Here is a 15,954-nt window from a genome sequence, read left to right as displayed (position 1 = left end):
CTGACAGTGTACTCTAGCCCATGAAAAATTAGGTCTGTTAGGTTTATTGTAAAGTTCTGTTGGTTTTGCAACCTAGCATGGCTAACTCATCTTAAATAATATTGTACCACCAGGAAAGAGAACATGAAGGACCCCTGCAGGATATCACAAGAAAGGTATCAGGGAAAAGGAGAGTAGCTACCTATTGTCATTTCAGAGACCTCCAGAGCTCTGGAATCAATCAACATTGTTTCTCAGCTAGCACATGCTCCATCATCCCATTTTTAAATTGCTTTCAAAATTCCCTGGTTTCTCCCTTCTCCTCCCACTTTCTCCTTTCATCCTGGTTTACTTCAATTGCTGCAAACTGAGTTCAAAGTACAAAACAGTTTGCACCCAGTTAATTCAGCATAGGGAGGGGAGGGGCAGAATCTAACTCTTCCCTGTAACCTTAGGCAAAAGCAAACTGCTGCAACATCTACTACTGTGTTTTTCTTCATTAATAACTTTTGTCATCTTGACCACACTCTTGATGTTGCTTGGCCACATGTGCCTTGGTTTTCAACTGTAAAATTTTGGAGGATATGGACTAGTTCCATAGGATCTGCGGGGCTTTTTTGCAGTTTTCCCTAAACTACTGCTTTATAGATGGTAGAATTCAAAGATATAGTCACGTTAGTCTGTAGAATCAGTATGTAGAGAGATCTTGTAGCACCTTTGAGACTAACTGAAAGAAAGAAGTTGGCAGACAGACAGAGGAAGTAGACTGAAGTCTACAAAAGCTCATGCTGCCAACTTCTTTCTTTCAGTTAGTCTCAAAGGTGCTACAAGATCTCTCTGCATACTTTACAGTTGTGTTTGACTACAGCCTTCATCATCCCCAGAATGTATGGCCAATGTTGCACAAATGAGTAAGCTGCAGACAGGGATGAATGGCAATGATGATAATAGAAAGATGATGGGAGTTGGGAAGAGAAAGATAGTAGAGGGGAAGTTGGCTGGAGATGATGGAAGTTAATAAACAACAAACACAGACGGCCTCTCTTTAGCAAGCTTGGAAAGTTACTTTTTAAAGCTACTCCCTCACCAGTTGTAGACAAAGCTTTATAAACATGGCCACTAGTGCCATCTCACTTCCAAGTGCAGAACAAAAGCCAGAATGAAAGGTGTCCAGACAGACATGCTCAAAGTTTCCCAGCAGATTGATACTTGATCAATCATCTTTCCCTAAATGGAAGTTTGAAGACATCAGATGGCAGTAAATTGAACCCAGATGGCAAAGAATTCTATATACAGATAAGAATTAAACAAACATCAAACAGCCACTGATATGAATCCTTCCTTACACAACTGGCTACCTTCCATGAACAATCAGTATTGGGTTCCAACTTTAGAAGCTTAAACTTGCTTTTCGTCTCTTGTATGACTTTTAACATCTTGGTCTGATGAACAAGCCAGTGAAGCTTTGAAAGCTTGCATGAAGTATTTTATGAATTTTGGTTGGACAATAAATGTATCATTTTTTGTGGATTTTGTTGTATTTTGCTACATGGCCAACATGGCTAGCCCTGAATATGCTCAAGTAGAGAATGTCAGAGTTCACCCCACCCCAGTATAATCTGAGGACTGGGTGACTGGCCTTCCCAACATACCTTCATGTAGTGACAATGTATAATTTATAATTTAAAAGACATTTGATAATGGGGAGTGGAAAATAACTACACCTTTCTTAAAAGTTGGCCACTTGTGAACAAGTCTTAAGGTCACAATAGGCTACTGGAACAGAGGGAGGCCTGAAATGGCTATAAAAACTGTTCATTGTTTATAATTTTCCCAATCCTGCTTTTTTGTTCACAATCATGTCACTTCTGGATAGTCACAAGAGCCCCAGCTGGCAATATCCACATTCACAATTTACTCATCCCTGCCCGACCTACTCATGGCCCTGAAGCTAAGGAAAGGGAAGGAGAGGATAACCACTTAGTTTGCCTGAGGTTGCTAGGCAGCCGGCTCAAATGCTTTGCAGTCCAAATGATTTTTGCTGGTACCAGAAACAGATATATACCAGTGTACCTATTAATCATATACAGGATGAGCAGAGGCTTATACCTGCCCGTATTCACCTTTATAGGATGCTCTCAGTATCACTTTTGACCTTGGAGAAAATCTATGAGATAACTACTGATTATGATTTGTAGTTCATAACTTCCATACAGATGAGTGCTTATACTTTCAAATCAAGTTATACAAATCAAGCCAGCCCTTTTCAAATCAACAAATCAAATACAATCATTCCAAGAGTGATGCAGTATGTAGCAATCATGAGCATGACCTGGAAGCCAGGAAGGCCTTGTTTCAAATGTCAGTTTGTCAATATACTCACTAGGTGTCCCTTTCTGGTTAAGTGGCATGTCTCAAAGACTGCTGCAGTTTCTCTCCTCTTTTGTTATTTCAAGCATCAGAGAAAGGGGACAGAAAGTATTTGTTTCTCTTTCCCCACCAGTGTCCAAATTTATGCATCTTTTGTTTAAGTAATGGTTTCAGAACAAACTTCAAATCTGAAACTGAGTTTGATCCTGGCTTATTTTCACTTACCGTATTTATATATTCTATATTCCAGCTTTCCAGAAAAAGGTGGACAAGATACTGAACAACAATAAAATACATACTAAAACCAAAAATTTAATTATAACAACATAAACACAAACAGACAATTTAAAAACACAATAATAAAACACATAGCCAATACAAAAAAAGAAAAGAAAACCAAAACCATGTTGGCAGAGCAGCTTGTGTACCAAAGACTTTCTTGGATAAAAAAAATGTTAACAACTTTTGTTGGTGGGTTTAACCATTGTTTTAAACAAAGCTTTCCTCCCACCCAAAAAAGTTGTTAATGTCACTGGGTACTGTGATTCATTTAAAAGCAGGATGGAGTGCTTCTTACCACCTCTCCTTTGCCACAAAAAATGATGAGGAACAAGAAAAGCTATTGACCTAATTTAAAGATTTCTGTAAGAAACAGAGCGACAATGGCACAAAATATTTTTGGGACTTAGGAAAGACTTTATTTTCCAGATACTGTCAGATACTCTCGGGTACTGCAATGAGAGCAAACTACTTAGGTGCACTAAATTATAATTTATTCAGCCTACTGCTTTTCTTTCACAATCTTTGTCAATGGCACTGTAAAGCAAAACACTCTGGTTTCTCCATGTTCTGTCACAAAATACTTCTTTAAATATTCTCTTTTCTAGTTGTGGCCTAATGCCTTCCTTCCTTTTCTCCTTCACACACCATGAAATGGAGTTCAAGGTGAAGCTATATACAGAGGGGAACAGACTATGGAGCAGTATTAGTATTCAACAGTTTCCAAGTAGTTGTATCAGGGGTGGAGAACATTTCTTCTGTCAAGGGCCACATTCCTTTGAGGGTAATCTGTCAGGAGCTGAATGCTAACAGCAGGAGAGTCCAGAATCAAGTGTGAGTAAGGTCATTGCACCCCCTTTCTTTCTGCCACCCCTTTTCTCTCTCCCTTTAGCTTTCCTTTTCTCTTTTCATCTCTCTGAACCACCCCTGCACCTACCACCTCCTTCCTGCCTGGCCCACTGGGTTGCTGGGAAACATACAAATTGCTTCTCCCAATATGATAGTAATCACTTACAGACGGCTTCTGAAATAAGGGTGTGGGACCACAGCCCTAAGGCCACAGGCTGAATTATATAGAACAAAATATACAGGTGCTAATCTGACTATGATATAGTTGAATGGGAGATAAAATAACCTTCTAGCAAGCAGTGGGGTCTTCTGAGGAAGGAAACAGATCCAGTAGTACCTACCTATGGCAAAAAGTGGTGTAACATTCAGGAATGGTGTTGCAATAAGAAGAGAAATATGTGTGAAGAGCACAGATTTCATGTACCATCACCCAGGTATTCCTTGGAAATATACAGTCTCACCCTGGCAAGTATTTTGCTGGTAGCGTAGAAAAAGATTAAGCATTGTTACTGTAAAAGGAGTTAATCTAGGGCAGCATTCCCCAATATAGCATTCTGCATGCAGTCTGTTGGTTGGGTTGATAACTGTAGTCCAACATATCTGAAGGATGTAAAATTGGGGAAGAAAGGACTTCTAGCGTGACTTGTTGCTGTTTTTCTTGTATGCTATCAAGTTGTTTCCAACCTATGGCAACCCTAAGGTGACCTATGATGGGATTTTCTTGACAACATTGTTCAAAAGCAGTTTGCCATTGCTTTCCTCTGAGTGTGAGAGACTTGTGACTGGCCCAAGGTCACCCAGAGGGGGTTCCATGGCTGAGTAGAAATTAGAAACCTGGTCTCCCTGAGTCTGAGTCCACACTCAAATCACCTACACCACTATAATACTAAAGTAAACATTGTGGTGTAAACAAAAGGGCCATTAACACCACCTCTGGCTCTCTCATATATATTAACTGACTTAGGAATTAACTTTCATGGCTTTACATGGTCTTTGTTATGAAGTTCCAAGTTACAAAGTAAGCAATTAAAAAAACATAACGATGAAGGTGGGCATAATGCAGCTAAAGAAACCTGATACCAAAGACAAAATGTGAAACTGAGTAAGAAAAGTGATCCAGATACTGAGGTTCTGACAATAGTTCTGTTGGTTTATTGTAATATGGTCATTAAAAACTCTCACCTACCACCCCTGTCCCGGTTTCATCATTTTGCTTTAGCCATTTAAAATAAACATTACTAAAGTGGTCTTCCAGAATACCTATTTTAAAGAATACCATACAGTTCAACACTATGCATGCTTATTAGGGAGCCCATCTCACTGAGACAACCAAGACTTACTCCCATGTATAGAGAACCGCAGTTTTGGAATTATATTGGGGATTAGTCCCAGAGAAGGGTTGATGTATAGTGCTGAGAGTTCTTGAACTTGCTTGCTATATACCCACTGGATCATTTGGCATTTATTGTGCGTATTGGTTCAGGAAAACAATGCACAACCATGCTGAGCATAGTCACTCATACAGCAGATTCACAGATGCAGTATGAAGGGAGCACACCCATGTGGCAGGTGGGTGAGCTGCGGCTGATTGCAAGATACAGAATCCAGAGTTTAAGTGGCTAGAAAATGGAAGGGGCTGAGTGAGGGGTCCCTAAGGCCAGAGTGTAATGGAATGTAAAGCCTTCTGTAGACTGCATCTTGCTGCCTGTTATAGCATCCCCAACCAAAATATATAAGAATGTACAGTATAAGAATGCTCTTGAGACCTTCACAGTAAACTACTAACCAGAAACTCCATCCCCTTGATAGAAGAGTGTGTTCTGCACTTTCCATAAAGTGGGTTCAAAGCATCCCTAGGAATTTTCCACCTGGGGACACCCTTTGTAGTAAGAGAAAAAATTCCAGTGGCAATTGGTTTAGTCCACACTATATTCATCAATTTTCTCTAAGCTGGTATCATAGAACAGAAAAACACCCATCCAACATGAAACAGAGGGTAGTTTGTGAGTCCGCTGAAACCCTTTCTCTCTGGGGGTAGGTTCTGCATTCTTTTGGCAAACTTGAGCAAATATTTCCCAGGAGTTAGAACACCCACCACATAGCAACAGGCACAGACCAGTTTGAAAGCTTTGTTTAAACTTTTCAGACTAATACCAAATGAATTTTCAAAGAAACTTTAATGACACCTTCTACTTGACTTTTTAAAAAAGCCCCTTTCCTACTTATGGAAATAAGTGAGGCAGGGCAACACTGGAAAGTGAGACATCCTGCAGGGATCAAACCCCCTGTCTCTTGGTCATCAGAAAAGAGCCAGTAAATGGAAAGCTGTAAAACTCTGAAAATAGCTAGTTAAAAAGGTCACGGCCATTAAAATGGCTTCTACAATTTCTCTCATCTTCCTGGCTAGAAGTTTTTTAAAAAGCACTCAGTGGCTGAAATGGCTGGGCCCTGGCATAAAATCAGATAAGGTAAGTATGGTACCCCCAAGGGGATTTATGCTAACTACCATAATGAGAAATTGTTAATTGGGTAGATTGGGGTAGGACTAGAGGATGTATTTGTTCTGGTACATGTGTTTGCTTCTAAGCAAACTAAAAGAGTTAGAAAACTGAATTAATAATGTAAAGCAGGAAGTTTTCTGCACAGAGTAATTTAAATGTATCTTGCCCATAAAATGCTGTCTCCCTCCTATGCTCACCACTAAGTAGCTTTAAAAAGACAGCAGTGAAGGATCTTTCTACTGCAGCTTCTTAGTTCTTTGTGGATTTCTTAACTTGGCTATTTCTTTTGACATACTAACAGAGCAGCTTCACACTAAAAATAACCCAGAGATAAGAACCCAAAATAGGTAGTGTTTGCCTAGTGCAGTTTCAGGAATTGACTCAAGCGGCTGGTGTGAAAGATGGCGCTTGACCTTCCTTTTAGGTCATAATATAACTGTGTACTTTTTCCTTTCTTTTCTGCCTACATATTAACACATTTTGCCTTCTGAATTACCTCAAAAGGACAAAATCATAAATGTACAGACTACCCAGCAAGTTTCTATGCCCATTCTCCAGATGTTTTGGATTGCAGTTCCCATCAGTCCCAGCCATCATGACCAGTTGCCAGAGGTGATACAAATTGTACAACAATATTTCAGGAGGATAAGAGTCTGGGGAAGGCTGAGCTAGGCAATCCCAGCATCTGGCTGTCATTCCTAAAGATGTGTTACAAAAATACTCATAATCACACACTACACTAACTTCAGTAGGCCTTACTCCCAATTATATATTATTGGGACTTCAGCCAAAACATGGACAGTAGAGGTCACACTAGAATAAAATATATATGTACAAATTATGATGTGTAATAATATCAAGAATTACTACATCATGTAGACGGCTGAAGGCAGAAAAGTGGGAGTGGGGAATTGCTTTCTTTCTCCATCCCCATTTTTGTTTTTTCTCAAGGCCGAAAGGTGGGTTGTAAATTTCATGGGTCTGGGACCTCTCTTTTGCTTGTACACAGTAGGTCTAGAAAAGCAGATTTTAAATAATCAGATTTGTATTAATAGTTCCCTACTTAGATTACTTTCTTCGGATAGGAGGGTATATACTATGCAAAGATGGACACTTTCTACACATGGAAATCTCTCTGATTAGAGCTTTATTACTCTATGACAATGTGTGACAACTCTGGAGTTTCATTCATTCTTCCTTGGGATGTAGGAAATTGTTTCAAGCACTCAGGTCAGACATTTCACCTCTTTTTCTTTGACAATTCTTATCTAATCCTCTGAACACAATCACCTTCATGTCTGCAGTCCACCAAGAAATCCTTTAGATTTCGAACAGTCCCTTGTCCTTCTAACCATTATACACCTACTCAAAACAGAAGGGCTCTGGAAAACACGAGGGGATGGAAAGAAGGGTTAAAAAGGAAATAGTCATGGAATTGCAGTATTTTTTATAGTACAAAACAAGAAATAGGACCAGCGGTGCGGCAGCCACCAGATATGAGATGTCATGAAAGGGCAGCATTAGCTATTTAGTATTATTTTATTTTGAGTTCCAGGAAAACAGAGAGGGACTTGTCAAATTTCCCATTTAGGTTCCATAACAAGTTGATCATTCTAAGATACTCTGTTCATGCTGTTGAAGTGAGAGTATTTGTTATTCTCTTTCTCTGGTATCAAAAAGTCCCATGACATATCTGATTGAAAATTTCTGATCTTGTTTTTCCATAAACTTGGGACACAGCAATTGCCGGGGAGGAGTAATATGTAAGCAGAAACATGTTTGCTGTATCCCCATCCAAATCTGTAGAAATAGGACATCCATAACATGTAACTTTGATAAATGATGTGTTCAGTGTTCTGCGTTGTGGAGAAACTAACAGCTGATATTTCTTCCTTTAATGATTTATATTAACATGCTATTCTACAAAAGAAGATACAGCAATACTGCTGCAACAAGCCAAACCCCTCCTTGGGGTATGTGAGTAAATTTTGCCAGGGTTTTGGTTCATAAACTATGATCTGAAGGGACTCATTCAGATAGGCCATTACTTCCTGTTTGTTTTAAATGGAGAGTACCACTCTGGTCCACAACACTGTATTTATTTATCAATCTGATATGTATCCTTCAGTTTACAATTTGCAAAACAGTTTACCAAAGCTTTGGTTAAAAATATCACTCTGAACTCAAGTTGATTTTATTTAGGACAGCCACCTAAGAAATACATGCCTGCCATGCACTTGAAGACACTGTATCTCAGTGAGAAATCTGAGAAAACTTTGTGAGCTCCTTGACAGCTGCTGACAGCCAGAGAAGACAATACTAAGTTAGATAGATTAGAGATGTGTATAAAGGTTTGAACTGGCTTAGTAGCATTTTTTTCACACACAGTTGCTAATGCCCTAATGGAGATAGTCATGGATAGAAATGCTTATCAAAAAACAATGCAAAACTTCGTAGTAATTATATTCCTATTCTAATTCCCGCATTTCTGTGCAGGGAATGGTACTGGGGCTACTCCATTGAAAACATTTGCATTCAGTTCAACTTGACACCTAGATTTACAGGAGGCATATATCCTCTTCACCTGTACACTTTTCATGCAAAATAAACCAGACATATACTAATCATATCTTTCACTACTGTCATCCTCATCAGGACCTCAATTAGACTAAAGTATTTATATAGACCGAAAGCACCACTAACCACAACACAGTAGTGTTACAAAGTGGACTCACTTCATGTGGAGTGTTTGTTTTACTGCCTTGAAAAAGATTGTTACGGTCTAGCTTGCATCCTACATCCCAAATAGCCAATACCTGAAATTTGCACAAACTCCTTACAAAATCATTTAGCAAAAGCTCCTCAAAATACCAAGCGAGACCTCCTCAAAATGGACAAGTAAGAGGGGTGTTGATGGAATAACAACTAGGTAATTTATAGATATATACTCTTAAAATTTGCAAGAGTTAGATGTACTGCAGCTTTCAAAAGTCAAAGACCAAACACAGTCTAGTAAGTGTTAAAGCACTTGTTCTAGGACTATTAATCTCATTAATGTTTTTAGTAAATTATTTAAATGAGGTTTGAACCAATTCTCAGTAAATTTGCATTCTCATAAAACAGTTCTGAAGACTAATTCACACATGTAGGTGTAAGCATCATAAAGCATTAATAACAAATGTGAGGGAAGAGAGGAATATTTGTAAGATTGTGCCTGCTGCCCACTGTATTTTTAAAGTGTATTTAAGATAATAGTTTTTTTTTAATATACCATATAGTAAGGTCATTGTGATGCTGTTTTGAATTAATCAAAAAGATTTTTTTAATCTATTTAAATTTTTTAAATATACATTCATATAAATCATGTTCTCAGCTAAAAAAAGGGGGGGAGTAATTACATAGCCTGCTGCTAAAAAGAAGTATCCACACTGAAAATGAGACGTTTTTAAAAATCACATCCTACTTTTACTAATAAGTTAATATAATAGAAATCTCAGTGACCATTTGCATAAAATTCTGCAGATGCACCAGTGGATATGTGCACTCATTTTTTTTAAGAAAGACCTCAATAAATTAAGGATTTGACATAGTTTTCAGCTGAGATTATACCAAGACCATTAGTGGAAATTTCCAAATTTTATTTAACCACTCTTTAAATAGGCCAGATCACATATCTTTCAATCTTGCAATTATTCCCCCTTTTACAGAAAGTAAGCTGTGGCCATGAGGTGGGATATCTAATTATTATCAAGAGAACAGTGAGGCAAAGAGTTCAAATCCTCCCCTCAAATTGGCTTGGAGGCCATATGCCAACTATTTTAAAAATAATAACTACTTAAAAGTTGAACTACAAGACATCTATTGCATCTAGATTGGTCTTCAGAGACTTCCTTAGAAATATCCTTTAGTAATCATCACTATCAGAAACAATACACTGGGCTTGATAAATAGACTGGTCTGGGATTATGAAGCCACCAGCTGCCCCTTAGTCATCCACACTGTTTTCCACGCTCCCTGGCTGCACTGAACTCCCTATTATACTGAATTCCTTCATAGGAACCACGATCAGCTTGAGTGCCTTTTGCAAGTTTAGATTGGTATGCTATCTAAATGGGCAAAGATAGTTGAAAACAGACTATCAGTGTGCTGGCAACCTCCCAATTGAGGTACTGCAATTCGTGGAATTTGAGGATGGTCTTGAAACTTCAGATGGTACAAAATAGTGGTTGCTAGAGTGCTTAACTGGGAGTAGGTGATAGAGATACATTACTTCAGTTTTTTATCATTTCAGCTAGCTTCCATTTCATGTTCCAAAGCCTAGTTTAAAATTTAGGTTTGTTCTTTAAAGTCCATTAAACCTTGGGCCAAAGATTCTTCTCACCCCGATCAGAGACCTTTCTCGACATCTCCCCACCAAATTTTAGTGAAAGGCTTTTCACAGTAACAGCTTCTCACTTGCACAGTGTTCTCCTAAGGAAGTCTGCTTAGGCCCTCCCTTCCTTGATGTTTATTTCAGCACCAGGCAAAGTCATTTTATTTTACTGATTGTCTTAAACTGTTTCAGATTGCTGAATTTAATTTCTTTTCTTGATTTTTTTTAAATTATTCAATTTACAAATTTGTTCATCCTATGCATTTTTATACCTTTGATATTTTAAGTGATGCTCTTGGATCTACAATGTTTCAATTGCTGTCTGTGTTTTTATCATATTGCATTATATTTGAGCCAGCATGGTGTAGTGGTTCGATCATTGGACCATGACTCTGGAGGTTATGGTTCAAATCTCCACTTTTCACCATACAATGCTTTTTCACCATACAATGCCTCCTTCATGTTTTCATTGTCATAAACAAATAGAGAAGCTGTTTAAGTATAACGAACAGCTGGGTGTCAGGTAAGGAATGAGAACATATATATTTAGAAAGTGAGGGGAGACATCCTCCTTGGGTGGGTACTTTAGAAAAATGTGGCTTGTAAACAGATTTGAAGACTGGGCATTTCTATGTTTGCAAGACTGGGTTTTCTAGATCCCCAGCAATCTTAACGTTCATAACAGTCGCTTAGACAAGCTGTAGAAGGTTATCCAAAGATACAAAAGCAAATAGAAAGAGACCTGAATAGAACAGGGAAAGTAAAGATGCTTAGATCAGGTAGACCAGGGGTAGGCAACCTGCGGCCCGCGGGCCGGATGCGGCCCGGCGAGGCCTTGGGACCGGCCCCAGCCCGGTCCTGCCGCCGATTGCCACCGGGGCCTTTGGTGTCTCGCGCGAGGGGCATGGTAGGGCAATTGTCTATAGAAGCCTCAGAAACATGCATTTATCTTAACATTTTTTAAAAAATCAGCAATTTTTTTCGTGTGTCCTCCATTTTTTAATTTAAAAAGTGCCCTCCATTTGAAAATTTTGTCCTACATTTGTCCCGGTTTATTTATTTATTTAATTTTTAAAAAATTATTTAATTGTTTATTTTTTGGCTTCGGCCCCCCAGTTGTCTGAGGGACAGCAACCCGGCCCCCAGCTCAAAAGGGTTGCCTACCCCTGAGGTAGACAGTGGTGGGCAGGGAGAGGTTATCAAAATAGATAAGGTATGGATATGTAATGCTAAATGTGGATGCACATATAGTCCAACCATCCCCATCACTGAAGACATTTTAAGCTTTACATTTTTATGCCTGGAACTGGAGACACAAAAGTCTAAGATGACATCCTATACTCCAGAAAAGAGCAAGGCAACAAAGCTACATCTGCTACAAAATGTGCAGACGTCTTCTTTGTATAATGCCTCATTTGGAGGCAGGCCAGTGAAATTTCCTATATGAACCAGAATGGTATTGTGTATATTTCATCAGCAGTTGCAGAAGGGTCTTTTTATGGGGGAAGTGGTTGCTATAATTTTACCTTTTTTGTTATGTTATTAAATGTTTATAGTTTTTAATTAATGGCTTTTTAATTGTGTTTTATCATCAGATTTTTTTTTAGCTCTGTCTTGTTTTTAACTCGTCTTGGGCCGCCTTGAGTCCAGTGTTAGAAGAAAGGCTGCCTGGCTGATCAGACAGAAGAATGGATGGATGGACAGATAGATAGTTTGAATGCTATAAAAATGAAGGGAACAAGGATATAGTCAAACGCTTTGGGAAGGCATTTTGACCTGATTGATATATTAACACTATTATCAGTAGCAGACTAGATTAGACCTAAATTTCCTCATGACATGCATCTGCTTGAATTTATTCCAAAATGATACAATCAGTCATAAGACTTGTCTTTAAAACAACAGCAACAGCAACAACAAGGAAGGGCGAAAAATTTGGTTAGAAGAAAGGGAATTAGAAGAAATAAGTTAGAATTAAGTGTTTTTGACTTGTGTATGTATGTTCATATTTTTGTATGTATGTTTTGTTTATGGTTTGTTTTTTCTCTTTGGTTACTGTGATATATAATTTGGCTATTATTGTTTTTTTGTTATATTTTATTTGTATAATAAAATTATTTTTTAAAAAAAAGGAAGGAAGGAAGGAAGGAAGGAAGGAAGGAAGGAAGGAAGGAAGCTCTACTATCTAATGACACAATGCTCATCACATACATGAACAAAACAGACAATAATCTCACATCACCAGTATTGCATTGCTCATTCTGAAGTTACATAAACTGATGGGACATTTCATCTACATCCCATACTATAATCCCAGACTCCCAATGGTACATTTAAATTAAATTTAAATTAATATGCTTAATTTTTTTAACTTGAATTATAGTCCCATTTAAAAGTCTTATAGATTATTGTTTATTACTTGTTATGTTTAGGAAATGCAATTAACAAGCCGACTAGTGAGTGGGTGGGTTGGAGACTCACAGAAGGTCCTGCTTGCCATTCCTGGAGCCTGTGCATAGAAGCCAGTAAGAAAGCTTGGCCTGTGGGCAGGAAATCCCCCTCACCACACCTTTCTGATTTACACTGATCCCTGATACACACCACATGTGTCCCCTCCCTCCTTCCCCCCCCATTTGCAATGGTTCTGTTCCACATTTAAGTGATGAAAAGTTAAGACCTGTGGTTACAACTTCTATGAGAAACTTCATTTTGAAGGGCTGCTACATTTCAACTTTATTGCCATGAGGAAAAATGAAGAAACAAAAGGCCACAGTCACTCAGCAGCAAAGAAACCTGGGCGAAGACATTTAGTAAGTGTAAGTTCCCCTCCACAACTTGTTGAAATACTGACCTTTGGGCTGAGTGAACACTTATTTCTGCAAATGTTTAGTGTGAGCCAACCACAGCCCTTGGTCAGAGAAGCTTTATGCTACAGTCTAAATTTCTCCTTTTAATTTTTTACAACAGTAGCAGTCTCAACAAAGCAGGTTTTGGACTGGAGGGGGGAGCAGACAGGAGTATAAGGAAGAGACCGGGAAGCTTTATCAGGTGAAATTGAGAGTGTGCCTGCAAAATGAATCTCAGAGTTGCATCACCTCTGCTGACTTCTACACATCAAAATGATTTCTACTAGGGACGAAAAGAAATGGAGAAGGGGAGTCCAGGAGATGGAAGCTACTTTCCAGGCAGACCAGATCTTCATGAGGCAGCCCCTTGGTTGTTGACACACACACTAAGTTCTGTCTGGCATTAATTGGCTTCCTCAGTAATGACTTATGGGAAAATTTCAGCTAACAGCTTTCTAGGTCATGCTGCCAAATAAAGGCTGAAGTGCATGCGTGTGTCTAATGTTACTTTTTTTTGGAAATATGAAGTCTAATTCCCAATTTGCTTGTCTTCAAGCACAGATCCCATTACTGCATATGAAGGTATGATTGACAAAACCTACCCAGGGATGGGTATTGTGTGGCCTTCCAAATGTTAAACTACACCTCCCACAGCTATTGGGAGCTGCAGTTCAACATCTACAGGACTGCCCAGTCCCTACTCTGTACTATAGTAAAGTCCCTCTTGAAAAGATGTTAACATCTTAACATGTATGAAATAATGATTGCATTCTGATTGCATATCCATTTATGACTGCCATTTCAGATTACCATCCACTACAAGCTTGCATATTTTTAAACAGAAGTCTGTAAACAGACATAGGATTGCAGCTTTACCCAGAGCAGATAAACTGTGGAGATTTCATACATAGAACATTTTAAATTTTAATAGACTTGGAGTTCTAACCAAAATTCTCTTTATTACATTGCATTAATTAATCCATCATAAATATGCAATCTGGTGTAGCAAGGGCTGGTGTAACACAGCAGCTGCTAGTATGCAAGGTACCATCAGACAGTGTGAGGCAACCACCTCAGATGGCAGCTATTCTCAGACTGCTATTTCTAAGCCTCCTAGTCGTTTTCCTCTCTTGGGCAAAAAACTGTATGCATCACGTAGCCCATTATGAGCCCCTAGAATGCCTTGCTGGAGTACTGAAGGAAACTACCAAAACTGAATTAAGATTCAACTAAGTATCCCAAGGAGCCTCTGTATGTTGTTTGAGACAGGGAGGGCAACATTTTGTCCTCTACCTTAGTTAGCAAAATATCTTGATGCATCACACGTTATATCACAGACAGGAATTTCTAGGTGGTTGTAATCTCTCACACCTTCATAATTATGTACTGTCAAATGGAGAAACCACACTTTATTGCCTCTGTTTCACTACCTTTGTTCCCAGTCACCTCATGGTCACGGGGCTGATAGCCTTACTTTTTCTCTACACATGCATCCTAGATAACATATAAAGCCAAAATGCAGATACTTTGACCCCCAACACTGTCATTCTCCTTTGCCTGCATGATATTTTCCCACCTTTGCCTGGCGAAGAAGTCTATGAGTTTTCAAAGTTAATAAGCAACTGATCTAATAAAGACATTGTGATAAAATGGAATTTCATACATACACCCCACACACACATACACATTTGTCTTCCATCCACACCATTTATAATTAGGGACTATTAATTCTGGTTAATTCTGGTGGTAAGGTTTATTGTTATAATAGAACTCTTTCGTTGTGGGGTGGGAAAGCATTGTTTGTTAAAAGGGTGGTATTTACAAATCTTGCACATTCATGCAGTTATTTTCCCACAACCTATCAATATTTATTGTGTAACACCTGATAAAACACAAACTCATCAGTTTAGTGCCCAGAGTAGACTCTGGGTGAATATTTGTGTTTTATAAGTGTTATGCTTTAGTAGCAAAGTACTTAATTCCAAATCAATCAGTTTATATAACCTATTATATTACCTCAGGGGGAAAAAGTAATTTTAAATGCATTTAATGTGACAATACTCTTATTCAAATATGTACAGGCTATTGCCAGGTTGGCCATTAATGGTATTGCTAAGTCAAGAAAGGCATATAGATGATTTACCCCAAAGTTTTCAGCAGCCAGAAATTCCCTTTGACATGGAGTGGCTCAGATTTAATTACGTTATCAACATGACTCACTTCTGCTAACTGAAATATACAATTCTGTCTCTTTCAAAAAATATTGCAGTGTAGGGGACAAAGTCAATGCACTCTGCCCTGTTTGTGCAATTTTCCAACTTCTTCACCCGTGTCAAATATAGTACTTTTTCCAAGTACTTTCTCCAGCAGTTGCTCCTGAACTCTACCATTAGTCCTAGCCACAGAAGATCCATTGACTGCTCTGGGCCCCACAACAAACTCCAACTCCCAGAATTCCATAGCCTTGAGCCATGGCAGTTAAAGCGGTGCCAAAATGGGTTATTTCTCCAGTGTGGATGCTGCCTTCAGCTGAACGTAAATGATGATTTACCACATTATCATTCATTCATTCTACTCTAGTTGGAAGTTACAATAGAATATAGGCCCTGGTTTGCATCCAGGAGATGGGTGGGAAAGTGATGAAGGAGAATCATGATTAAAGCAGTAATGGTGCAGAGCTAAGGAAATGGATGTAAAAACTGCAGCACTAACTATGCATCAGGGAAAACGGGCAAGGGACTATCTTCATCTATCTCCT

The 15,954-nt window shown here is 38.7% G+C and overlaps 1 protein-coding gene across 1 annotated transcript in view; it reads right to left on the bottom strand.

Annotated features, from left to right (window-relative positions):
* Positions 1-15,954, bottom strand: part of LOC149318404 (inactive heparanase-2-like) — a 167,040-nt gene that overhangs the window by 147,732 nt on the left and 3,354 nt on the right. The gene's annotated exons all lie outside the window — the stretch shown is intronic.

Source organism: Sceloporus occidentalis, unplaced genomic scaffold (assembly GCF_023333645.1).
Source record: "Sceloporus occidentalis isolate IW3139 unplaced genomic scaffold, rSceOcc1.0.p SCAF_2, whole genome shotgun sequence".
NCBI lineage: Eukaryota > Metazoa > Chordata > Lepidosauria > Squamata > Phrynosomatidae > Sceloporus > Sceloporus occidentalis.
Note: the sequence above shows the minus strand (reverse complement) of the source record. Positions and strands in the feature narration are given on the sequence as shown.